Below are 26,362 nucleotides of genomic sequence, written 5' to 3'. Positions count from 1 at the left end.
TGCAAATAGAGCAATCAAATTGGTGTGCCCCGCTAGGTCTAGTAGGAGGCAGTGATAGGGGCTACTGTGAGATCTCTATCACGTTGCAGTGTTGCTACCATGCTGTTAAAAACAGAGTGATCACAGCTGTTGTGGAATGATGCCAGGTATAGCCTATCTAGTTAGTGTGTCAGCCAGGGTCTCTTGTTGTATGCAAGTATGGTTTCCTAAAAGCAAGACAGACGGGGAGTCACTGTTATGGCCTTCACTGAATATCTCTTCTATACGGATAGATACTTTAAGCAGAATAAAAGCCATTCATTTGCAAAAAACGGTGCCACTGACCTCGTCCTGAGAAACGTATAATCTGCAAGTCGCAAGGACTTCCGTGGAGATACATGCCCTATTATCAACTAACTGCCCAATACATTTCGCAGAAATGTTAGGTCGTATCTTAAACATGTCTGATACCAGTGGTATTGTACATGTATTTAAGGCAGTTTTTTCGGGACTGTTAGCACCCTTTCAAGCAGTCCTAGGCATTTTTCCAAATTTCATGCACTCTATGTTCGGCAGCCTGCCTCTTCTCTTGGGACTCGTAGCAGGAATTCTATTTTTGTTTCTTCTGCTCTGATATGGCAAGTCCTAGCCATGCGGTACCGTGACAGAATTACACATATTCTTGGCTTGGCTCGTTTAAGAGATCTGAACCCCACATGGTTTCTCTCGTTCAGACCAATCTGGCAAGATTGCATCTTACCTGTTCTACGATGCCTGCTTTGCGGAGAAGAATGCGTGTTGGACGTTTGTCTTATACTTCCATCAGCACTGCCAACGGATGTTGACGCTTTGCTAGGTCCGATAACGGCTCATGCATCGTGTTGCCCCCAACGGCTGCCAATTCTGATGACGACATTCGTGGAGATCTCACCAGTGACTACAGCTAATGGTGAGGTACGTGGAACAACAGGCACACAGGTACCATCTGCTGCGAACATTGCTAATGCGAATTACGCTGACGGCGATGCTTCACATCTGTGCACAATTGATCTACTTAATGAAGTAGTTCCACTTTCACCTACTGTGGTTAACGATTTCTTTGCCAGCCTAGACGATTTGATGTTTTCTCCTGACACTGAGAATAACTTTTGAAATCTGAACACAGTGTTCCACAAACTCTGAATTCAGGCTTCATTTTTCAAAAACAATGCTTCTGACTTTGGAACTCTAATTTTTCTACTATTTTTGATTTGACTTTTTCCAAAATTGAACTCTTTTGGCACAAGGTAATCTGCTTAGAGTATAACTATTCTTAGAGAACGGGAAATTCCTTTTCGAGCACTTCCTAAAGACAATATTTGACCTTGTCCTCAAAAGCAATAACAGTCTATATCAAATCAAATCAAAAAAATCTTTATTTAGATATAAAACAAATATCTTTAAAAGAGAAGTTCAGGTTCACATTATTCATAACAATAAAAACAGTACAAGCACTCAATTGTTAAAACTGCTCCCCTAAGCTGCAAGTCCATACATAAAACAACCCCATGCACATGTGCTACTATTTAAACCGTTATTAGCATTGTTTGCCCAGTACTTTGAGTTTTTGTTTTTTTTAAATACATTGATTAGTTTAAAACAGGTGGGGATAATGCAGTGGCAGGCTGATTTTGTTTAAAATTGCGGTAAGCATGCTGGATCAGATTTGTCAGTCTTATGTTTAAGTCTGTATTATCTGGATCAATGCTGCAATAATAGCTTGCCTACAGGACCGAACACCCAGCCGATTCCATTCCCCCCTCAGCTTGACCCTGCGTTGGTGGTTGAAGGCGGGACAGATGCAGACCACATGCAGTAGCGTTTCTGCTGCTTCTCCACACCCTCTGCAAGTTGTGTCCTCCTCCACGTGATGCCAGGGGGGTATATTTTGCAAGAATCGCCAGTCACCCATTCTAATAGTGATGAAGCTGCGTTTTAAGTACAGTGAATAAAGACTGGAAAAGTAAATGGCAGGGGTCAGTCGATTGTAGGAATTAATAACTGCCCACGCATGGCTTCGTTTTGAAAATAGTGTTTTGTCAGTAATGAGCGATAGCGATCTTACACATTTTGTGATAGCGAGTTTAAATGCAGGCTGACTAGGATTAAGGGCCCAGAGGCCTTCTGCTGAAATTTGTTGGGTGTAGTCCTTAAAAAGTCGACCAAATGATCCTCCTGGATTTTTTTCAGTTATTTCTTGCCAAACTAGGGACTCTAGAGTGCCTGGGTTAGATTGTCGTAGTTTGTGGCAGAGGTTAAGAAATACCCCAATGCAGGAAACGTCATAATTCAATAACCCCATCTCTAATCTGTGGAGGGGATGCGGAGTATGGCAAGTGGAAACCCTTTTTATAAATTTTAGTTGTGTGCCGATTTAGAGCCCTGTTCAGTTTTCCCTTAAAGATCCCTATGCCATACGACAGGGTGGGGCCAATTTTCACTTTCAGGACTTCCAAGAGAGGAGACAAGGTGGGACCTGAAAGGTTTCTTGAAAGCTTGGTCAATGACATCGCAAGCGTCATTGCTTTAACCGCAATCTCTTTGCGCTGCTTTATAAGGTTGCCCCTGGAGTCCAGATGAACCCCCAGGTATTTGTACGACTGGCCGATGGCGAGGCTGTTATTAATCCGCCACCGGTATATCGCTTCTTCCCGAATGGGACAACCTGAGTCTTCTTCAGATTGGCTTCAAGTTGGTTCTTAGTCGTATGTCAGTGTGTCAAGCAGCCTTTGCAGCCCCACCCTGGTGTGGCTAAGCACGGCTAAATCATCGGCATATAAAAGATTGCTCAAGACCATACCTCCTACTTTTGGCGAGTGGCTATTTACGCCATCCAGGGTACTAGACAGATCAGCAATGAACAGGTTGAATAGGAGGGGGGCCAGCACGCATCCCTGCTTAACCCCTCTCGTTGTGAAGATTTTTCGCGAGAGATGCGTGCCGGACCCCAACTTCACTCGAACCCAGGTACGTGAATGTAGTTGGATAATTGCATTCAGTAATTGGTCAGGGATTCCCCACTTCCTCAGCTTTTCCCATAGGGCCTCCCTGGGGACCCTGTCAAAGGCGGCTTTAAAGTCGACAAGGCAGCAAAACGCAAACCTGGATGTTGAAAGGGCTTTGTCGACAATGGATGACACCGCTAGTAACTTGGTCATGGTCCCAGAGTTGGCAGTGAACCCGGTTTGGTTCATTGGCACCCTGTTGTGGTCGTTTGCCCATTGCCTCAGGTCCTCCAGGAGAAGCCCTGCGTAATGTTTCGCCTCAATGTCCAACAGGGCAATAAGTCTATAGTTGTTAGGGACATCTCGCGAGCCTGACTTATAGATCGGATGAATAATTGCACCCCGCCACGAGTCTGGAATTGTTGCGGTTCTCAATGCATAATAAAAAAAGATTAGTTAACAGTCCAGACCAAAAAATTATGTCCGATTTAAACAAGTTTTGTGGGAGGCCGTTAGGACTTGGTGCTCCATCTTGTCTAGCCTTTGTCACGGCTATGATAACCCTGTCTTCGGTCACCTGGTGAGCCTCGTCAGAGAGTGATGTTGGGTCGATGGAAGTGCACCCTTTAATTCCAAGACCAGGACCCAATTCTGAAGGCAATACCTGTACTGCTGGATCTTGATGGACTTGTGACTTGAAATGATCCGTAAGATAGATTGCCCATTCTGCTTCTTGGATATTTGCGGTTCCAAAATTTGAGGAACTCGAGGTTGATTAGGGCCCAAAATTTCCTAGCGTTTTTCCTCTTACTCTCCCACACTAATTTGCACCAGAACTGATTTTCATATGTAAGCTTGTCCTTGGTGATCGCCGACCTGAAGGCCTTTTGAGTTCTGTGATATCTATTTGAGATTTCGATGTTGCCAGGGAATTTAACTAGTTGCCGTAGCGCGTTATTCCTTGTTTTTTAAGTGATTTTGTGGTTAAAGATGGTGCAAACTTGCAAGTCTGAGTTCGGCTGTAACCCTGCATTCTAACTGGAAAACATCCGGTCAGATGGGAGCAAAGCAACGTCCATATAGCAGTTGGTGAGGAGTTTAGGTTGTTACTACCATTTGTAAAGTCCTTACACACTTGTAAAATTTTGGGCCAGTGTCATCACTCCACTTTAAACGCTTTAGATTTTCAGAGTATATTCCCTGACAGGTTGGGGGTGCTAGTTTATGTGTCCCAGATCTTATGTTGAGGGAAAAAACCTGGGGCCTGTGATCTCTTTCAATGCGTGGGAGAATACTAAAGGAATCTAGGTAGTGTAGAAGGTCAGCGTTGCAGATGGAGTAGTCCAAGTGGGAATATTTACTGCCATTTGACCAGGACCAATTTGGTGGAGTGTCCCCTGCTGTCCTCCCGTTCATTACCAGATAGCCCGCACTATGCAGCCTCGATACGCAGAGCTGTCCCAATTCGCTATGGGCTTGATTCGGCGGCCTGGTTTGAGTTATGACCTCAATGATGTTGAACGAGGAGGGCTCATCAGTGTCCGCAGTTATTCCCTGAAAAGGTTAATGTTAAAGTCACCCGTGGCGATACAGTCTGAGTTTGGGTGCTCAGCGGCTATGTTACTCATGATTTCTGTAAGGCGAGCCAAATGGGCTTTTTTTGGTGTGAGAGCTTGGATTAATATATACATTTAGGAGGAACAATGAGCGCTGGTTGCGCCAACGATCGATTTTAACCCCTAGAATCCAGTCTTCTTTGATGGAAAGTCGTTTAATTAGGCCTTTTAAGTTGGTTGATATATAAGTTGACAAGCCACCTTTGGCATGGCCATGGGGGCTATCCCTGAGGGCTGGATTCCAAAGTTCAATAAACCCAATGATAGGGTGGCCATCGGCTGCCCAGGTTTCCTGTAGGGCTATTACTGTATGCTCACATAGGAAAGAGTTACTTGATTCTCAATTTTGAGATGAAGACCACTGATGTTCCAGGAGCACGTTACAAAATTCGCGTGACCTTGGAGTTAGTCTATAGTTGATAAGGCTACTGGCTACGGTGCTCCATCCAAGGGTTTATTTATCTTAACCGCGCGCCCTGCCACTGGGATTCATTCTGTACTTTTGTTTGACAAAATCGCGGGCAACCACTCCCAACCTTGACTAAAATCGGCAACAGGAACCTCGGTTTTTAAAGTTTTACACTGATCTTGTGGTCCTGATGCGTTTTTTAGGATCGAATATGGTCTGGCGTTAACAGCCAGTCTGGTGCTCGCAACATGTTGGGGCGATGGTGATTGAGTTAGCAAGGTGGTGGGATATATATATATATATATATATATATATATATATATATATATATATATATATATATACACATATATATTTATACACACATATATACACACATATATATATATACACACATATATATATATACACACATATATATATATACACACATATATATATATATACACACACATATATATATACACATATATATATATATACACACACATATATATATATATATATATATACACACACATATATATACACATATATATACACACACACACATATACACATATACACACACACACACATCTATGGAATGGTCTCGACCTTTTTCTTCTGTAAACCTAGAGCCATTTCATAATAATGTACACTCCTCATTCATTCAGTTAAGCATTGCCAATATCATACTATATGCTTAGGATGCAGTTATTCCTTTTATAAGCGTACTGTACAAATACTCATTTTTCGTGTGCAACCTTATCAAATGCATTTTTTGTTTTTTGGGTGGGATTGTAAACGCATGCTTTAGATATGTTTTAGTACTTATAATTTAGTAATGTTATACATAGGAAAGAGGAGTGGGTGTTGTATATGATTTTAGGACCTTAGTGTAATTTTCCCGATTCATGCCCATAGATAGGTATAAATCACCCTATCCTTATATAGGCATAGGAATCATAACCATATTTAGACTTAGCCTATACAGTCCAAATGTGGCAGAGCTACTTCAACTAGTTCTGAAAATCCACAACGATTTCTTGCAAAAACCCGCCTTCAGCAGTCAGGGACTTCCCCTTGCTTGAATATTAATTTAACCAAGAAATCATGGAGTTTTAAAAGAACTGAGTCTTTGATGACGTTATGTCCAACCTACTGTCAAACTCGGTACCTTCAAGGTATAAATATGCCGACACTTGCCCAGGCAAACACACGGTGGTTTGGAGCAGTTCGACTATCTACCTACACGACACAGCTCGCTGAAGCAAGTGCCGAAGGAAGCCGACCCTCCGGCAGACGCACTGAGAGACACGCTGTCTTTTCTCTTGCCGAGAAATCCAGCTCCAGTGTTTCCAAGCTACCCTTGCGGGTTGTTGGGAAATCGAGTCCTGAGAGAGAGATACCAGACCTCCTTCATTCTAAACCAAGGTATGGCGCCGATTAGACCCTTAGAGACTTCTTGGATAGATTCTTGGCACAAGAATACTGAAACTAAGCTACACCTCACTTACTTCTTCCCTTGTACTAGACCTAGGTTAGGTACACCAGGGTATGCGTATTTTAGAAGCACCAGTTGTGTACTTTTAGTCTTTATTTATGTATGTATTCTATGTATTTTATGGCTTAGAAACCATATCATGCTTTTACAGTATTATTTTATAATACTTTTCGTACTGTACACATTGTACTTTACAACCAGTATTACGATTGTAGGAGTTCATTTCCTCTGCATGAGAAAGAAGACTGTTCAATAAATACCTTTTATTGAAAATGCCCGTCTCTCTATTTCTCTCCACCTCTGGTGAAACGAAGCATGCACGATTGACTGAGTAAAATAACTATCTATTGTTTCCGCGACTCTAGAGATACAGTTCTTATTCTTGGGAAACAAAGTTGTCATGTTTATGCGGTTGTCAGGAACTAATCCCTTCTTGTTTATTCGAGAAAGTTTCCAGTGACTTCTGAGCTAGCTGGCACTCACAAATAAGTCTAATATATTCGATAGAGACCTAGTAGACCTCAGTCCTACGCCAAATCTATAGTATATATTATTCCAATGCGCAGAGCCTGTTGGGAATATAGGAACTACACTACACCGTAAAGCACCCCAACGTTCTCAGTGCATAGAGAAATAGGTGTGGCTTATTTAACAGATATTACTGCTTTTCACCCTTTTTCCTTTTGGATGAATATCTGGACCAGGTCTGGGATCCCACTGAGGAAAAAGATCATAAAGGATTGCCTGGCTCTGGACCACTCATTATTTATTTATTTTTTTGGTAGAGTTTTCATATAGCGCGAACTAGACCCGAACCGAATCAGGTATCAGAGCGCTTTACATAGCACCAGTTACGTTACATGAGGACACACTTTCATATACCTTGTCTCAAATATATCAGGGACTACTTCTTGAATTTAGGCAGGGGAGATTTATTTAGGAACCCAGATAGGATTGGCAAGCAAGATCACAACTGGGTGAAAGAATTCTTTTTTTAGAAGGAGGCAGTTGGATAGGGTTGAAAGAGCTATCATGAAGCCTAGTGTTCGAGATATGTTAGTTTGATACACGTGCCCACTATCAAGCCTCACCTCGTGTGTCAAAAGTAGGTAGGACCGCTTTCTGTTAACTAGGTTTGGGTTGGGCCTACTGCATTTTTTGCTAGCCTACCCTCATGGGGGGGGAATAGGGGTGTTAATTGTCAGTCCTGCGGCTGCAACAGTAAGTCTTCGCAAAACGCGCTACACTTTACTATGTTTTGTAGTTTTTAATATTTCACCTAGGAACAATATACCCGCCGAGTATTTAAAAGGGTCAATTTCATTCAGGTTCGACCAGCCCTTGTAAATCTGCAAATGCTTTCGGGAGATATTCTCAACTTCTCAAAAGTGGCTGTTAGACTGAGAACAGTTGTGATTAATCCGTTGGGTAGTGCAGGTTAGTTGCGTTCTCTTAATCTTTTTTATAGGATTTTTGGGGAGAGGTGTGGCACCGCGGCCAGGGCGACTGACGCTGGAATCTGGGGATCACGGTTCGATCCCCGGCTCCGGCGGCAGGTTAGCCCAGCACCATGTGACTCTGGGCAATAGCTTGCTTAATCTTCCCGACGGCCCCCAGCGCCTAGAGACCCTTACGGGTGATTGTGCGCTTTACAAATGTGGATTATTATTATTATTATCAGGGTATTTATATTTTGAATGGGTTTTGTGACTATATTAAGGAGGAGTTATTTTTGATGTGATTGTTATGCTTTGTATCACGTTTATGGTTTTTATGTCAAAGACCGAATAAAAGTTTACATTAATTGAGTGACACAAATATTATTGATCACTGGTTGGCAGCTTTCACTTACATAGGTAGGATTTCCATATTGCAAAGTATTCGTGAATTCAATGTCACTACATAATCAAACTATAAGATATAAGGGTGTAACAGTGTACCCAGACGATCCTGCCCCTGGATTTTGGGACCCAATACCCGCCCTCAAATAGACCAGTGTCAGTAATAATGGATTGGTTTTCTAACTTGGCATGAAAATCACCCACCAGTATCACATTAAGCCCTATGTCCTGGGTGGCATAACGATTGAAAAGCTGAATGAAATTCACATTGAAACTAGAAACAAAAATGTCTAGGTTAATAAACAAATTAAATGTGTTTTTCTATATCAAATGGAAAGCCTGAAATAAATCAGAATAAGTATGAATCAGATAAATGGAAAACCCCTGAGTTATCTTGAACCAAGCAGTTAGCCCTGCACGCTACCACCCTGCTATTGAGAGAATTGTTGGGGCTGTAAAGCTGGTATAACCGCCACAGAAAACTTAGCTGACAGAGCAAGTTTCCTGAAGTAAAACTACATATGTCCTAAATTATTCCATCCAACTATCAACAGTCAGTTTATTAGCGACCCATGCAATGTTCTAGCTCACGTTTTCCAGTCAGTTTTCCTTGAGACTTACTAAATTTACCCTTGAAATTCTCAGAGGGCAGCGTGACTATGTCTACTATATCAATGAATTACTATGCTGCACCGTACACTATTAAGAGCAGAGTCCTAGTTGCCTTAAACAGCTTTTTCCAAGCTAAAATAGGAGTAGCTACAGCAGTATTCGTGCTTTTGCATAGCTATTAATGTTTATGGTTAGTCCTCAAAAATATTCAGCACTCCTAATTTGAAATAGCTAGTATGAGTTACCTTGTACATACTGCACCTGCAACGGGGATCACAGGATGCAAGTAAGAACACTCAGAAGGCAGAAAAACAAACATGTGGCAATCATTGATATCGCAAAGTGGATAGAAGGGTCTGTGTGAAAATCTAGCAAGGAAACCCCCATCAGTTTTCATCAAGAAATTATAAAAGGAAATCTTAATTCCTAAATTTGGAATTTAACATCACAAAAATACAAAAAAGCTAAAAATTCAATCTAAACCAACTTTCAAACTAAAGGAAATATAGAAAATCTCAGTTTCTAAACAATTTAAACACTGAAGTGTATTAAGCATTGTATTATAACATCCATTGGCAACTTGCCTATCAACAATCACATTTCCTTCAAAAGATAAATCTACCAAGACCCCCATTACTCCAATAACCACACATCAATTTCCTCAGTCAGTTTGGATGAACCAAGAACTAGACCTCTGAATCTCATTTTCATTCACACAGAAATAGGAGTACACATTTTGTAACTAATATAGAAATTACGGCATGCTAAGCTTAGCACATTCTTGGGTTCTGATAACATACCAACTAAATAGTAGGCATATTGCCAATAATGTTCACATTTTGTATACACTACTTACTTATTGGTAATAATAATAATTATTATAATAATAATAATAATAATAATAATAATAATAGGACACCAATTTAAGTCATGGCTCAATGTTTGTTTAATGCATTTCACCAATAACGTAAATTGTGTCTGTGTTGTGAAAAGGAAAAAACAATCAGGAGCCACTACAATCACAATAATGTATCAATAAATATTTATATAAAGAAATATACAACAACCAAACTAAGGTTACAGTTGACAAAGTCCATTTTATTATGGACATACACTAAGGGGTCGATTCCGATCCGGTAAAATGCGCTCCGAATCGTCGTACGGAGCGTTTTTTGCCCGTACGAATCGTACCCGTAAACGTCCCGTACGTACGACGAAGTACGATCCGTACCAGGAGCCGAACTCCGTACGAGTCGTACAGGACTCCGTACGAATCGAATCTCCGTACGAGTCTCACTCGGAACCCGCTGTACGCGACATCACTACGGTTCGCGGCTGGTTTTTACGACCCAGCAAGTACGATTCGTGTCGGGTACGCACCGTACGACCCTTTTCCTACGGGAGCTGAAAACAGTCGTAAACGCAGAGTTCGCGCCGAAAAAGGTACGGGACGCCCCCCCCCGGGTACGGCACGTACCCCGCATGATTGCAGGGGTACGCGCCGTACCCCTGTGATCATGCGGGGTACGTGCCGTACACCCAGCATACATGGGGTACGCACCGTACCCCATGTGCGCTGGGTGTACGGCACGTACCCCGCATGATCGCAGGGGTACGGCGCGTACCCCTGCGATCATGGGGGGTACGTGCCGTACGGTGTGTAGGTGATCGTGCGCTTTTCCGTACGAATCGACGTGTTCCGTACGAATCGCGTCCTGGTCGGACGATCGGGATCGAAATCGTCCGGTCGTACGGCGTCCGTACGAGTCGTACGGAAACGGCTTCGGATACGATTCGTACGGACGGGGATTTTACCGGATCGGAATCGACCCCTAAATATGAACACTAAATATGAACACTAAATATGACCAGAAGAGGACACGGGACGAACAGTAATAGACACGCATATTAGAGCTCCAGAACTCACTCAATACTGTACACATCTCTATGCCAGAAGCCCAGAGCAGAATGTGGCAATTCGATTGTCGAGGTTCTGATTGTCCCAAACTCTCGGGCACAGATACAGAGGACCTTGAGGCGCCCATTACCGCCACAGAGATTCTGGAGGCTTTCCAGTGACTCCCTACAGGGAAACACCAGGACCGATCAGCTCGCCACTAGAAATGTACAAGAGGTACGCATCATTACTGACCCCACCCTTGCTTGCGCTGTATGAAAACATGCTGAGATCAGGCGAGCTTTGAGATGTTCATCAGGGGCCACAATTTCTATAATCCTGAAGTCACGGAAGCCTCCAGACGTGAGTGACTCCTGTAGACCCATCTACATACTTGAATGGAGACCAATATCATGGCTAAAGTGGTGGCAAACCAGCTGGGGAAGACAATCACATCCCTGATCAGAAATGGTTCATGCTGGGTCGCAGCACCCGCCACTGAATTAGATGCTTGAACAATGCAATAGCCTTAACCCAAGACCACACAACACACTATATATATATATATGTATACGTACAGCCTGGTCCAAACTCCCGGGAACACTGGGAAAAAGTATTCACTAATTGCCCGGTGAGGAGAAACTGAAAACACACCGTCATCGGGGAGAGTGACGGGTTGAAAATCTTTAAAGGGGCAACGCAGCATTTTCGGATAATCGTGTGAGCACGGAGGTGCCTCACAGAGAAGCAACAGTAAGCGTGGAATTGGGCCCAGCCAGAACCTGGGATCAGGACAGCAGGATAACCCAACCTCATTACAATCAAATAACACACCAGACAAGTACAACAGTGCATCAAACAGATCAAAATTAATAACCCGTCCCAGCTACAAGTGAATACATGGCTGACAAAACAAAGAATCGCCAGCAGAGGGCGAGTGAGCTTCTCAATGATGACAAAACACCAACGACCTCCAATGCAAGGAAAAATGGGAAAGATGGGGGAGATAAAACAAAGGAGAGAACAGTTGCCAACATAATTCGGGAATTACAATTTCAGCGCATCCAGGAAATAAACAAGTGGTGGGAGAAGACATCATTGGAGAAATATATCGAATACAAAAGAGTACCGCGAGGATTGAGGATCCTAATAATGCCTACCCTAAATGATCTGGACGCCGACCTTATCAAACTTTGGCAAACAGATACAAACGAATGTTCTTACAAATTAATGAGAACCCTGATTATCCATGCAGAGAGGAAACTTGAAAAGATTTTAAGCACAATAGTGGCTTTGGAAGCAGAACTCGAAGACATGCCCATATCAGAAGAAAGCAAAGAAGCATTGGAGGCTATGGAGAAAAAGATAGCCAAACATGAAATGGAGGTGGAAACAAGGAAGGCCAACAAATTTATGAGAGATAGACTTGATTATATGAATGGTCGAATTTATACCTTCGCCCGAAAATACGATACACTAAGGAGCCGCGTTAGCATGGATAAGACCGTGGATAAACCTAATGACCCAACAGAGGAGGTGGAAAGTTCGGAAGTGAGCTCAGTTGAAGGAGATCTTAATGTAACCCCTTTGGATTTTCAGGGGGAGATAAAATTAGCGCACATGATAACGCGACAAAGAGGAAGAGGCAGAGCCAGCACTTGGGGAAGAGAACAACGTCCCCCGAAGAAACCACCGGTAAGCCAAAAACCAGAAGGGGCAGAAAAAGTAGTAAAACCAAAACGAGGCAAAGGAAAGAACAATTGAAGATTAAGAAGCAAATGTCCATGCCTAACATAGTAGTGAATCTATCAAATAAACAATTATCGGACAGTCACCTAAAACTTTTGAATAAAGGTCTTTCCTTTTGCCCAACGAAGACAATGAACACACCAAATGCCCGCATCGACCTCTACAAATTTTGCAGGAAGGTGAAACTTAAAAAACACTTTGCTGAGAGAACTCAAACCAACAAAAACAAAAAAACATGTGCCCTGGAGAGTCATAAAATAACAACAGTTACACAGAAAGATCTAACTGCTATGATTACCTTAACATCAATTAAAGAGATCCCTTCTGAAAGCCAAAGTGACAACACCATCACTCCGGAAATGGAAAAAGATTTCTGTGAAAACATTAGCCTACCCACCAACATAGGTGGAAATAGTGGACTTAAAAGAGCTTCCAAATTTTGTCCTCAACTGCCCCCGGGGAATAAGGTTGACTTATTCCAAGAACTAATGGTGGAGGAAATAATGAAGATCTCAGACAGATCCATGAAACGAGGACAAAGTGAAAAACAAAATCTTTCCTTGGATGAGCGGAGAGCGATGATGGACCTAAAAAAAGACACTTCTATAATCATCAAATCCTCTGATAAAGGGGGCAATCTTGTTATTCAGAACGTTGTGGATTATATTGAAGAAGCCAATCGGCAACTCCTCATCCAGGATCACTATGAGAAACTTAACACTAATCCACTAGAAAGTTGGACAAATGAATACCATGTAAAACTATTAAACTGGAAAGATAGGGGTCTGCTGGACTTCGATGAATACAACTATTTGAAAACAAATAACCCGATTATGGCCACCATATATTTCTTACCAAAAATTCATAAGTCACTAGTAAAACCACCAGGGAGACCTATTGTGAGCTCAATAGGGTCTCTATTAGAATCAACATCGAGATTCATTGACATCTTTTTGATGCACTATGTGACTATTCAGCCCTCCTTTTTAAGGGACACAATGGATTTTTTGCAGAGAATATCTACCTGTGAATGGAAATCAACTTATCAAATGACAACAATTGATGTGACATCACTGTACACCTCAATTCGCCACGAGGATGGCATTGAGGCCGTAAAAGAGATCCTCAAGACACGGTCTGTTAATTTCCTGGAACATTCAATAATGTTATTGGACATGCTCCAATATTGTCTAACACACAACGCATTCCTCTTCCTGGGAGACACATATCTCCAAAAGCAGGGCACCGCTATGGGGACATCTTTTGCGCCCACATATGCGAACATCGTGATGGGGGCATGGGAAACTGAGGTGGTCAGGCAAGACCAAGAAGATCCGGATGGACCCAGAATCAAACTATGGTGTCGTTTTATAGACTACTTATTCGTCATCTGGGATGGAGACGAGGAATCGATAATAAAATTCACTGAAACCTTGAACAACAATCGATTCACTCTAAAATTTACATCAACTACAAGCTCCCAATCATTGATATTCCTGGATGTGGAAGTATTTATTAAGAATAACAAACTTTGCTCCAAAATCCACAGAAAGCCAACTGCATGCAACAGCATCCTGCATGCCAACAGTGGACACCCAACTAGGTTAAAATGGAGCATCCCGTACGGACAAATGCTGAGGGCAAAAAGGAATTGCTCTGAAGTAGATGATCTAGAGGAAGAGATAAACAACATGAGTCTCAGATTCCTCGAGAGGGGATACCCTAAGGAAGTCATCATTTCTGCTAGAAATCGGATGCACTTAAAGAAGAGAGAAGAATTGCTGACACCTAAGGATAAGAGATTGCGTAGAAACCAAGAACATGACACAGATTCGAGTAGCACAACAACTAGAATCATTGTGGAATATGACAACCAGAGCACACAATTGAAGAAAGCCTATAAAAAACACTGGGCAGTCTTGCGCATGGACAAAACTTTGAATGAAAGCCTGTCAGCCAACCCGAGCATAACATATAGAAAGACCTCATCCCTAAGAGACATATTAACACAAAGTCATTTGGGAATATGCAAGGAGAAGAAACAGGTATGGCTGACAACACCTGGCTTCTGGAAATGTCATAACTGTAAGACCTGTGAACATGGGGAGAACATCAAGCACTATGTACTTCAGAATGGAAGAAAAGAAACCATCTATGACCACATTACATGTGAATCCAAATGTGTTGTCTATCGACTCAAATGTCCTTGTGACAAGTATTACATTGGGAGCACTATAAATAAATTGAAATTGAGGATACTACAACACATAAGGGCGATCAAAAACAAGGACCCATGCTACCCAATGGCCTCCCACTTCACTGAACACCATCAAAGTGACACCTCTCTTTTGAAATATTCGGGAATCAGACTATGTAAAACACCAGAACGAGGTGGAGATCAATTGCAACTTCTAAGACGTCTAGAATCCCGAATGATATTGAGTATGGGAACGGAGGCACCGTTCGGCCATAATCTGGACGCTGAACTACATGTACATTTGTGACTTCCTGATGAACCAATGATAATGTAGTCATTTGATTAGACTGATCTCCAAGGAATGATGTCTTTTACCTAATGGATGCTGGAAAATGTACATGCTGTAATCTATATAGATATTGAACCGGTTAATATTGATGGTCCGACATACAGAATGTTTCCACTGAGGAGAGAGATATTGTGGCTGTTTGTAAAATTGAGATTGTAGGGTACTATGAGAATGAGATGTAATGACTTTGGTACTTTACCATAGGAATCTTTCTAAAGTTTATAAAAATAATTTTGAAGTTGAATGGGTTTAAAAGAGGAACCTAGAAACCTGATCTTATTTAATATAGAAATTTCACCCAACCTTCTCCTAGATCCCCACATTATCATCCCGTTATGCTACCACCATACAATCTCCGCCCTACCCATTAGGTTAAATAACCCTCACTCTCTCAACTGATATTGCGCAGTGTATGAATAAATACTACATGCCACTAGAAGGACCATATTGTAAATAACTGTTAATACTTTATCTAAATCACCGGTTCAACTCTTTCTTTACTTTCAGTGGTACTTCACGTTAATTTTGTAACACAAATATGTACAAAAGAGAGATATTGTAAATACTTTATTTTCAGGGGTACTTCACGTTAATTTTATAATTGTGTAACACAAATATGTACAAAAGAGAGATATTGTAAATACTTTATTTTCTAAAAAGTGACTAGAAATGAACATGCAGTAGAGTACTTTACATTGATTGTACATAGTTTTGTGTATATACCCTTAACATGTATAAGCCATGTGTATACTGCTGGGCGGGTTGGTCAAGATGACCATGGAAATGGTAGAGGGTACTTACACTTATAATACACTATTTAAATAAGGTCTAGACCTAGGGACTCTATGGTCCAGTTGAAGGCAGGAGCCGAAACGCGTAGACCGTCCTTTTTTGTTGCACGTTATGTTTGCACTGGTGTGTAAATAATAAAACGCTAAAAACTAAAAAAAAAAAAGACCGTCCTTTTTTGTTGCACGTTATGTTTGCACTGGTGTGTAAATAATAAAACGCTAAAAACTACTGCTGCTGTGCCGTGTCCTTTGATCCGTAAGAAGTGGAGAGAAGAAGCTGTGGCAATATATATATATATATATATATATATATATATATATATATAGAGATAGATATCTGGAAAAGGCGCTCCCATGTTTGGAAACAGGAAGATATGGCATGATGAGCAAAGTGGAGAGAGAAACGCTCTGACCGCTAAAACAGACGAATATCATCGTTTGGTAGAACAGCCGTTTTTATATTTCCTTTGTATCATCTTCATCATCGTGTGCCACAGCTAAAAAAGAATCTTTTTCATGAGGTTTGGAGCCCACGTGCCAATTTTTTGACATCCAATCAACCGGAAGTTTTCATATGGATACTAGCATTTCCCGATATATGTTTTGTTATTGTGCAATAGACGGCTACCTGATGAAGGCATGTATGCCGAAACGCGCGTAGTTGACATCCGCCGCACTGCCTACATCATCTTTACGTCTATCGTATCTATGGATATATGATTGTTTGTTTTTTCTTTTTCCCCCTCTTTCTGATTGAAATGGATGAACTATAAAAACTAACATGAAAGAAGATATACTACAAAAAAGAATAAAAGATATATATGTTGATATCTATATTTGTGTTTAGTGTACTCACTTAAAACAAGGTGGTTATTCACATTGTTGTTTTCTCTTTCAAATATATGTTGATGAAATATGAATCAATTGCTACCTTTTTTTTATCATTCTCTAGCTAAACCCTTTTTCCTTATTGGTTAATTTCCCCATTTTGGCTAGATGTTAATATAGGGGTCCCTTGCTTCCTTAACATACATATATACATATACATATACATATATATATTACCTACTGGCAGTCGCCAGTAGGTATATATAGTTAGGATTTTTTTGAATAGGGATTTCTGAAAATTCTATGTTGAATAACTTTGGCGTTGATGGACGGAATTGGCTGAAATTTTCTGGAAAATGGCACATTTTGTTTCTGAGCGTCCCCTGAAAGTTTGGGGTGGTTTCGTCAAGCGGGGGCCGAGAAAAAAGGGGGGTCCCAAAACGTGTTTTTAACATTGAGTTTTCCATAGGGTGGTTGGACTCACTTTTTGCTCGAACGGCTGAATGGATTTCCACAAAACTTGGCAAAATTGTAGGGACTGGTAGCCCGATGTGCCTTTGCTATGTCTCAAGACATATGCTCCAGTGGTTTTTACGAACATTAACTTTGAAAAATATATATTGGGCTACATTGGGCTATATATATATGTTAGAGTCCAAATGTAGCCCAATGTAGCCCAAAGATGGCCACCAGAGACAAAAAAAAACAAATGTAGCCCAAATATCAGCCAGATGTAGCCCAACTATAGCCCAATGACAGAATGTCCCAGAGTGTTCTAAAGAACAACTAGAACACTAACACTCTTACTTATGACAAAAGTATGGCACACCTGAAGTCATCTTGATTGGAATAAAGTGGTAACACTTAATACATTTAATTTGAAAAGGAACAAAATGAGGGGTTTCATTTTGCCATAGAAATGTTATGTAATATATATATATATATATATATATATATATATATATATATATATATATATATATATATATATATATATATATATATATATATCCTACTGGCGGTCGCCAGTAGGTATATATAGTTAGGATTTTTTTGAATAGGGATTTCTGAAAATTCTATGTTGAATAACTTTGGCGTTGATGGACGGAATTGGCTGAAATTTTTAGGAAAATGGCACATTTTGTTTCTGAGCGTCCCCTGAAAGTTTGGGGGGTTTTCGTCAAGCGGGGGCCGAGAAAAAAGGGGGGTCCAAAAACGTGTTTTTAACATTGAGTTTTCCATAGGGCGGTTGGACTCACTTTTAGCTCGAACGGCTGAATGGATTTCTATGAAACTTGGCAAAATTGTAGAGACTGTTTGCCCGATGTGCCTTTGCTAGGTCTCAAGATATGTGCTCCAGTGAATTTTGAGAAATTAACGTTCAAAAAAATATATATATCTGTGACAGCGTCCCGGTTGTTGTGTTGTGTGTGTGATGTAAGTACCAACATGTAGGTACCAATGAAGAGTCTAAAATTCAATGTACACCGTCTCCTCTGTAGATATTTTGTATGTTCTAATATGGGGTATTTAAATGTAAATGTGTGGAAAAGCACTTCATGCTTTGTTATGTTATGTTATGTTAATTTCGATTTATATAGCGCCAAATCACCGACAGGTCTCTTAGCGCTTGCTTTGGGAACCCGTCCTGGCTTTCCCTGCGAGATTACCCCTACTGGGTATCCCCAAGGTGAAGACCAGGCATCCCGCCGCAGGGGGGCCGTAGTGGAGATTAAGCAAGCTATTGCCCAGAGCTGCAGAGTGTGAACCCATGATTCGAGTAGGCACCGAGGCGAGAATTATCGAGTCCGTGGACATTTTGGGCTCAAGACCCTGCCGCGTCGGGAATTGGACCCTGGTCCCGGCCTGACCTCTGCATCAGGGTCTTCCTCCTCTAACCAGTGAGCCACACTTCTCCACTTTAAAGCAATTGTATTTTTGAACTGATTGTTCTTTCCTCTTAGTCCTCCTCTTTGTTTTTTTTTTCCCCACACTCTTCTTCAGCATGATATTTGATAAATTCGTTCCCTCAAAAAATGTATATACATAAAAAAATTATATTAAATACATATAAAATATATTTTTCCTTTAAAAGAAGAATACATTTTACAGCTTTTGATATTTGCCATTAAAAAAACATTGAAATTCACTGAAAAAACCATAGGTTATAGACCATATATAGTTAGGAATTAGCATTTACAAAACCTTGAAAATTCACTGAAAAAACCATAGGTTATAGACCATATATAGTTAGGAATTAGCATTTACAAAACCTTATTTTACTCACACAAAACCATTGAAATTCGCATATATAGTTAGTTGCACTAACTATATATCGCGCACCCGCAATCCACTGCTGATCATGTCACATATTACATCATTCATGACATGGTCAGTGACATCACTGATGACATCTCAAATGACATCACTGATGACATCACTGATGACAACATCCAGTGACTATGTTTCTGTAAAGTTAAAATATGTCTTACATATTGAAGAATGAGTGGATGTATAAGTGTCTGGATGAAGGATTTAGTAGGTGCATGACTGACTATGAGTGAGTGATTAAATGTGTCTCACTGAGTGCATGGGTTAGTGACTAAACTGTCTTAATTTGTGCATCATTATGTCTGTTGTTCTGTAAACTGCTGCATGTGTTGATCAGTAGCTATATGAGTAACTATATGGGTTATTGATTGGTTGCCCAAGTATTTGTATGGGAGACTGAGTGTGTGTGTGGGTGGCTGGGAGGTGTATGACTGTGCATAGATGTGTGAGCAGTTGATTCACTAGATGTATGGGTTCAAAAGTGCATGTGGAAACAGCTGTATGGGCGGTTGACTGTGTGCATGAGTGTATTGGTGAGTGAATGGATATCGCAGTGCTACATGTCAAAGTAAGTACATATGTAAAACACAGTACATGTGAGAGTTGACATATATAAATAACTGTGCATAAGAGCCAGTGAATGTGTGAGTGGCTGTATGGATCATTGAGAACTTGTATCAGGGATTGTATAAGAGAGTAAATATGTGTTAGTATATGTTTGAATAAGTAAGGTGTATAACTGTATAGTTGAGGAAATGGAGGTGTGATTGATTCTTTGCATGACTGACTAGGTGTGTGAGTAACTCCATGGATGAGTGACAGTCTGTGAGTGTCTGTTTACACTGAGTGTATCTAAGGTTATATTAGAGTCTGAAGAGGTTCATCGTATTATCACATGAATGATGTCATCAGTGATGTGATCAGTAATGTCAAATGAGATGTCATCAGTGATGTCATTTGAGATGTCATCAGTGATGTCATTTGAGATGTAAGTAAAGTAAAGTCCACATTTGTAAAGCGCACAATCACCCGTAAGGGTCTCTAGGCGCTGGGGGCCGTCGGGAAGATTAAGCGAGCTATTGCCCAGAGTCACATGGTGTTGGGCTAACCTGCCGCCGGAGCCGGGGATCGAACCGTGGTCCCCAGATTCCAGCGTCAGTCGCCCTGGCCTCGGCGCCACACCTCATCAGTGATGTCATTTGGGATGTCATCAGTGAAAACACAACCACTCCTTAAATAGAGAATCATATACTGTATATAGATTGTAAATATGTAAAGTGCAATGTATATTTAATGCAACAATCTAACAATAAGTACTTTACAGTAATGTTTGATTTGCAAAGAGTTAGTATAATGCACTTTCAAACTACCTACAAAATGGCGACAATTTTTGTTTCTAAAAATACAAGGTTGACAGTCTAGACTTTTAATGGAAATAGAAAAGGGGACAAAAACTGCACTGTACTGCACATTGCACTTTAAAAAAGGTCTAGACACCAAGGACTCTATGGTCCAGTGGAAGGCTTGTAGTAGCCGAAACGCGTAGGCCGTCCTAATCGTTGCACGTTATTTTGCACATGGTGTGTGAATAAATATATTTTTGTTCAAACTACCTGTTGCTGTGCCGTGACTTTAATCGCCGAGAAACGAGGTAAGAATCCAAGAAAAATATATATATATATACACACACACACACACACACACACACACACACCACCTACTCCCTTGATGTTCTACAAAGAAGTGCGCCGGACAGTGGACCTCGCTGCAAGAAGTTGTTTATTATTCATCCAATAGTAATTTGGCAGTCTCGGCGTGTGCGGAGGACGGCCGGGGGCCGTCCGAACCACGCCCACGCCCACGCCATAAATCACCCGCACCGCGGCAAAATTTTCGCCGCGGTCAAGGGGTAAAAAGCACTCCTAATGCGTTTCAGCTGATGTCACAGCCTTGGTCATAGGTAAACTCTGGGTTGTGGCGTTTCTCGCCTTGTTGAAAACTACACAGTTTCTAAGTGGTTTAAATGTACTACAGCCCCCCGCATGCATAGTAACATCACTCCAAAGTAAATGATAATGTCTTCAAATTCGTTTTCTCTGTATTTCGATCTTGAGGAAATTGCAGTCATTTTTCATAATCAAATAGGGTTGTGCATGCTGTTTTCAATATAAAACATTGCTTCTGTCCCACATTTAATGAAAACACCAATTGCTTCAAAGTCCTTCGTGAAGAGAATTTCCCTTTCACTTCCCTTGCCACGCTGTTTTGCCTTTTTAACTGGGTTGAAGTAATCCTCATACCTTCTTTTACTGGCATAATGAGGGCGGTTCGGGCCCCTTCATGTACAAATCCAACTCGTGATCTCCACTGGAGGGACCTTTTGACCTCGCAGGGCGGTCTTGGCGCTAGGGGACGGAGGACCCCTATCAAAAACACACCACCTACTCCCTTGATGTTCTACAATGAAGTGCGCCGGACACTGGATCTCGCTGCAAGAAGTTGTTTATCATTCAATACTTTGGAGTGATGTTACTATGCATGCTGGGGGCTGTAGTACATTGAAACCTTTTCAAAACTGTAGTTTTCAACAAGGCGAGATACGCCACAACCCAGAGTTTACCTGTGACCAAGGCTGTGACATCAGCTGAAACGCGTTAGAAGTGCTTTTAAAGAGACTGCCACATTACTATTGGATGAATAATAAACAACTTCTTGCAGCGAGGTCCAGTGTCCGGCGCACTTCTTTGTAGAACATCAAGGGAGTAGGTGGTGTGTTTTTGATAGGGGTCCTCCGTCCCCTAGCGCAGAGACCGCCCTGCGAGGTCATAAGGTCCCTCCAGCGGAGATCACGATATAGATATAGATACATATATATATATATATATACACACACACTGCTTCTTGTTTTGAAGAGGATTTTATTTTAATGATGTGAATAAATTATTTTTTTAATCAGGTTCTTAAGTTCCAAAATGTATTTTGTTATGGGAAATGCTGATAAATAAAATGAAACAAATGAATAAATGATGGGTGTCCAGTTTCTTCCGGAGGTATACCTGCATGCTGGACTACAGTACCATCCTGCTCAACTTGAATCTACGTAGTTACAAAATGTACTGCCAGCAACTTAAATCTAAAAGTATTTTACACGTATTATTGAAGATAAAAAGGAAAATGTACTTTAGAAAAAAAACATTACCTCTTATTTTCACCAAACTATTCAGACCACTTGTTAGTCTATAATTTAAAGAGTGTTGAAATTGAAAAGTGCCATGGGAATAAGCATACGCATACTAGCTTTACAACAACAACCAATAGTTTAACTGGTTCAATTAATCAATCTAAAAATACAACATTCATATAGAGGCTTTTAAAAATAGTTCACTGTACAATTAAAGAAAAATAACTAAATCCAGTGACCTAGTTAATTATTTAATAAAAATGGTGCTCCACATTAGTTCTTCCTAACAAATGGTATTCTCCAATTGATAGCATGCTCTTGAAACATTGTGACTATATCCTAATCATGAGCCATTGAGAAACGTTGTAGATTAGATTCTGACCAGGACAAGTAGCTGCGCTTCTAATTCTGGTGTTGCATCATTCTGGGCAAATAGCAGCACCTCCAAGTGTCTCAAATTGTACGTATATCAATCAAATGCAATCTAAAAATGGGTGGTATTAAGAACAATATGCCTTTTAGCACTGTTATTCTTCCAATAAATCCTGCTGTGTGCGTTTCCCTTTCAAAGCAACACTAAACGCCAATCTTCTGTGTTCAGCACCCTATATTTGAAACAATGGAATGGATAGCACTTAAGTGCCCCATACACCTAGGTGCACTACAACAAACCAAATAAAGCCAGTCATGGAGAATGTATCAAATTCTACACCAATCAATAGTCAGCTTCAAGGAGCCCCAGCAGCACTGTTTTGTATGAATGATGTTGTTGTTAATCCAAAACCACCAACAAACGACAAAGACGCAAACATAGGGCAATTAACAGTAAATGGGAATAAGAAGAACCTAGTTTCCAAAGTTGTCTTCACACATGTCCAAAATAATTTCAAGGTGTCAACCCACTGTCCAATCCATGCAGGCTCCTAAGGACATGTAATAAGCGCTTACCAATAAGAGAGCAGGTACAGCAATGAAAATATATATATATCGGCATAGGGAACTGAAACAGTTTACACACAAGGAAACACAAAAAAGTAGAAGTAAATAAATCATAATTCACTGAATACTGACCACAAAGCCTCCTATAGCCCTAATCGTTCTCATATCTGATTTCGCAGTCTTTTGCATCATGATGGTTACAACAAATCTTCAAGATGGCAATAAGAAATCTACAAGATGCTCACTAATCAGCAGAAGTCGCTTTTACTTCCAAACCTTTGAAATGTGTTTCTGTGGGTGCACCATTGTGCAACACAACCACCTTAAATCGAAGGGCAATGTCAATTTTTTTCAAGTATTGCACTAAAAATTACAATAACCTTGGAATGTTAACTGATAAGCAAAATGACAATGTAAAAAGTATTTCTTTTTGTTTATGTTTAACCTTAAACTCCTGGAAATAAGTTTTAAAGACATTATCACAACCGCAAGTTACATCAAGTTACACCGTTGACGGTTTTCTATATGTGAGATATTGCCCTTTACTAAGTACATCTAAGATTCAAATCTATGCTGTTATATGGAGCGACCTACACAAGTGGTCACTTATGTCGAGAACAGCTGATTGGGTTTTATTTTTAACACCTTAACTATTCATTTCACTGATAAATCACATTTGAATGAAACTTTGTAAATAATTGTTAACACGAAGATCTCATGAATCAGCCCTTTTAGCAAGTGTATACATCTCCAACTAGCTTAGTACATACAAAGCAAGATTTTTGTCACATTTTAAAAGGAAACCAATTTGTATAACTGACAATGTTTAAATCTAGCATGTGGCAAAAAACGTATTAGATTAATGTGACAAAAACCCCAAACATTCACTGGGCAGGCCTTCTGCTCAGAATCGGACAAGAACTAGAACTGTTCAGTTTTTAGAGTACTGGGCCTACTAACGTTTACTTCATGTGGGTTAATTGCAAATAACTTCTAAGTGAAGTGATGAAAGGAACACTTGACAAGGTAAAGCACGAATGATTGAGGACTGGGTAACATGCGAGTGAGCAGTGGCATTAGAGTTGGGAGACACACAGTTTAGAAGAGGGACTAGAAAGGAGTAGTGATTTTGAGGGTGAGCAAATGAAAGGTAAAAAGTAACAATAAGTTTTGGGGAGGTAAAGAAGTAAGTGCAACACTCTACAAATGAAGAAGAAATGCAACTGTATGAAGGATTGAGGAAGAACCACCATAGGCATAAAGAAGAATATGTCTCAGTGTGTTGATAAGTGATGCATAAGCCACAGCCAGTGCTCAAAATTGACCATGTAGTTGTTATAAAGCACCAATGACTGGAGAAACTGAGGAGAGCCAGCGCTGCCTATCTATCACAATCGATGTTGTGGCACAGGCACTAGAGATTAAGAGGTGAAACAAACGAGTGATTTTACGGGGTGGCTAAGCACCACTGTATTAGAAGGCGTAGAGAAACACCAGTGATTAGAGGGAGGGATGAAGCAGCAATGTGCGAAACGGAAGACTTCTCAGGAAATGTATGGGACAACATGAGTAGTTGAAGAAATGAGTGTCTAGGTTCCCAAAGAACATTAATAGTTCAGGGTCATATGCCATGGAGGGGTTTGTTGCTAGATCTCGAATTGAAGGGGTGTCATCAACGGTGGGTTGAGCTATTGCTTTAAGTGATGGGTGGGGGGCTACGATGAACCAGGATGTTATGAAATTATCGTAAAATGGGGGGCACTGACCCCCCCCACCCAGGGATTGTGGAAAGCTCCGGCAGGCCCAGGGAGGGGCTGTCTTGTAATGAAGGGGAGGGGCATGCTGTGCGCAGGGCCCTGCCTCCCCTCTGCTGAACATACCATATCTGCGGGTATCCTTCCACTCTCGGCCCGGTGTCCGTTCTCCCGTCAGCAGGGGAGCGGCTTTCTCATGTCCCCTGGTGCGAGGGGCGCGGCTCGGCTGCAGGCGGGCGGCCTGTAATGGCGGCGCAGGCAGCAGCGGCGGCCCTTTCTCCTGAGGGGCGGGGGAAGGAGGCAGCTCGAGCCGCGGAGAAAGGGCTGCGTGAAGGAGCGCGAGCCAAGACCGATGCGCGCTCACAACGAGGGGCGGGACCAAGCCACAGGGGGCGCGCGCGCGAGTCTGCGCGAGACAACAGCGAGTGCTAGACGCAAGACGATCATAGGAGCGGCATGCTGGGGGATGGGCAAGACCGAACGAAAAGAAGCTGAATGGAGCGTTGAAAGAGAAATAGGACAAAAAACGCGAAAGTCAGCGTCAAATTGCCTTAAGCGAAATCAAAAGAAAAGGGACAAAAATTGCGCATCATATCAACGCCCTCAAAGATAAAAACCAAAGAAGGACAAGTGTGTCAGCGTCACAGAACATGTCTACACTATCGGGTCTAGTTGAATTAGAAACAAACATAAAAGAAAGACTTAACTTTCTCTGTTAACGGAATCCTGTCACTTAGAACTAGAAGTTCCTGTGTAAGATTTTAGCGAGAATGCTGTTGAACCAGTTTCAGGAACGTGGCACTTGCCTGTTCTTGAACAGTTTATGCTCTCGTGCCTCTTAGCATACTCAATTTTTGATTCTCTACTCCTGATACGATTTCCTTGCGGTCACCTTTTCAATTTCTAACCCTGCTCATTATTGTATTTTTGATTGTTAAGTAATAGTCATGTCACTACTCAATTAATCCACTCTTTCCTCCAGTAGAGGTTTTAACTGGTTTTTATAAGGGCGGTAGATAGGTTCCAATGACATAACAATATATACAAAATGTGCAATTCGCATAGCTGCCAAGGTTTATGATTGCTATGTGTGACATTTTCATAATTTCAGTGTAATTATGAGTGACATTTCAACGACTATGTGTGACTTTCCCGCAAGCAAAATTAAGCAATGAGGACGCTGGAAACATATTAATATATCAGAAATTATACCCATTTGAGCAACGAGAAACTCATAGCTGCCAAATTTTCAGACTGACATTTCCATAGTATTATTGTACATACAAGTGACATTCTACAACCAAATGTGCGACTCTTGGAATGATACTGTCTCAAGAATAACATCAAGCACTGACGTTGATGCAGCGGTTTTCCGGAAATACTTTCTAAAACCATGACACCTTTCCCTGAAGCACAAAA

General features: G+C 41.1%; 1 protein-coding gene across 2 annotated transcripts in view; it reads right to left on the bottom strand.

The window, feature by feature from the left end:
* The window catches only part of ARHGAP35 (Rho GTPase activating protein 35), a 538,348-nt gene extending 513,014 nt beyond the window's left edge, over positions 1–25,334 (bottom strand). For both annotated transcript variants that reach the window (XM_078661000.1, XM_078661001.1), the window contains exon 1: positions 25,070–25,334. The gene's annotated coding sequence lies outside the window, so the exon portion shown is untranslated. The remainder of the gene's footprint in view (positions 1–25,069) is intronic.
* Positions 25,335–26,362: the final 1,028 nt, after the last annotated feature.

Source organism: Lissotriton helveticus, chromosome 9 (assembly GCF_964261635.1).
Source record: "Lissotriton helveticus chromosome 9, aLisHel1.1, whole genome shotgun sequence".
NCBI classification, from domain to species: Eukaryota; Metazoa; Chordata; class Amphibia; order Caudata; family Salamandridae; genus Lissotriton; species Lissotriton helveticus.
The sequence above is the reverse complement of the archived record's forward strand: the minus strand, read 5'-3'. Positions and strand labels throughout refer to the sequence as shown.